This window comes from Sinocyclocheilus anshuiensis, unplaced genomic scaffold (genome assembly GCF_001515605.1).
Source record: "Sinocyclocheilus anshuiensis isolate Anshui unplaced genomic scaffold, SAMN03320099.WGS_v1.1 scaffold94, whole genome shotgun sequence".
NCBI lineage: Eukaryota > Metazoa > Chordata > Actinopteri > Cypriniformes > Cyprinidae > Sinocyclocheilus > Sinocyclocheilus anshuiensis.
The window spans coordinates 1,241,273-1,243,227 of record NW_015546049.1 but is presented as its reverse complement, the minus strand read 5'-3'; positions in this window follow the sequence as shown (position 1 = coordinate 1,243,227).

Below are 1,955 nucleotides of genomic sequence, written 5' to 3'. Positions count from 1 at the left end.
ACTCTGGAAGATCAGCTGAGACTTGACGAGACTCTAGAAGGGCGGCCATTTTGTGAAGAGACTCTTGTGTGGCGGCCATATTGTGAAGAATCTCCTGAGTGTGATTGTGTGATGTGAACAGGCTCTGGCTTGGCAGACATGACGTGAAGAGGACTTGGAGTAGCAGACATGACGGAAGCAGGCTCTGGTTTGGCAGACGTGACGTGAGCAGGCCCTGGGGTAGCAGACATGACATTAGCAGACTCTGGCTTGGCAGACATGACGTGATCAGGCTTTGACTTGGTAGATATGACATAATCCAAACAAGATACACAGACTTGACTTGACGAGGCATGAACAGACTTAACTAGGCAACAGCAGGTTACAACATCAATACACAACAAGGTACAATGGGAACATGATGGCTACTTATATCAAACAAGAAGAGTCACATGACAAAGACAAACCAATGGGAAACAAGACACATGACTAAGACAGCCAATCAGAACATGACACAATGAACAAGAGAACCAATGGCATGAATACATGAGGGCAAGGGAAGCATGGCACAAACAGGGAGCATGACTAAACTACAAAATAAAAGACATGAAAACATGAACAAGACAAAACCCAAACACCACATTACATGAATGAATGAACGAATGAACGAATGAATGGGTCAACAAAAAAACAAGTTCAACTAAATGCATTTAATATAAATTTAAACTATATTTTCATTTAATTTTAAGTTTTCTAAAACTACATTCAGTTCACATTTAAGTACGGTATATTCTATTAAAGTATATTTTGTCCATACTATTTTTAAAGGAATTCTTAAGTGTACTTTGTTTTTAGCAATGCTAAATTTAATGCAAAGCTGCAGTGTAAATTCAGTGTCATCAAACGGAATAGCAAAAATAATGTTTTACTCAGTGACTGAGCTGCTGTAACATAGCATTACTGAAGTGCCACAGAGTTTATATAGATTTTTTTAAACCAAAAAAAAATAATAATAAAATAAAATAAAACTTTATATAAAAAAAAAAATCTAACTTCTAAAAAGTCATTATAAATAAAGTTTCTATAGGCTTTAGAGACATATCCTTAAGCAGAGCTCATGTTCTCTTTTGGTGCCTTTGATCATTTAAGCCAAACCGACCTCCTATAATGCAACTGATTGATCTCTTCCCTCTGCAAAAGCGCCCAGAAAATCAGAATGATTGAACTTGTCTATTTTGACGTAGGCCTAAATCTTTTTCGTTTTGAGGAGCCCCATGATTCAATCGCTTTCAAGGCTCCCCCAGGTACCGCCATCTGCTCTTTTAGCTATATCTTTAAAAGTCCATATCGGTTCACATAAAAGTGATACAGTTTAGTAGACGGGCTGTAAGAAGTGGTCAAAATATCTTCAAATTTGATTCATAAAGATGTTAGCAAGAGTCACTTGATCATATGTCAAGTAACACCCACTTGAAACAATTTTAAAGGGGTCATATGATGCGATTTCAAGTTTTCCTTTCTCTTTGGAGTGTTACAAGCTGTTCGTGAATAGATAAGATCCCTAAAGTTGCAAAGACTAAAGTCTCAAACCCAAAGAGATATTATTTATATAAGACTCATCCACGCCCTCCTAAAACGCCTCGTTTAAACACGCCCCCACATGTCTACGTCACTCTGTGGGAAGATTTGCATAACACCGCCCAAATGTTCACGCAAAGAAAGAAGGTATAACTTTGATTCTCGCTGTAGTATTATTGCCGCCGCCGCCATGACGTGGAGATGCTGTGTGTTTCATTGTGAAAGTGAAACCACTTTGTTTGGCCTTCCAAAAGAGGACACAACTAGAAATCTGTGGTTAAGTTGTATTTCCAACACTGTTCCATAACAGTTCAACCCAAATATTCAGATATGTGCTGCGCATTTTATGGAGGATGAGGACTGTTTCCTGAACCAGTAGCCTACAATGCGTCTGTGCA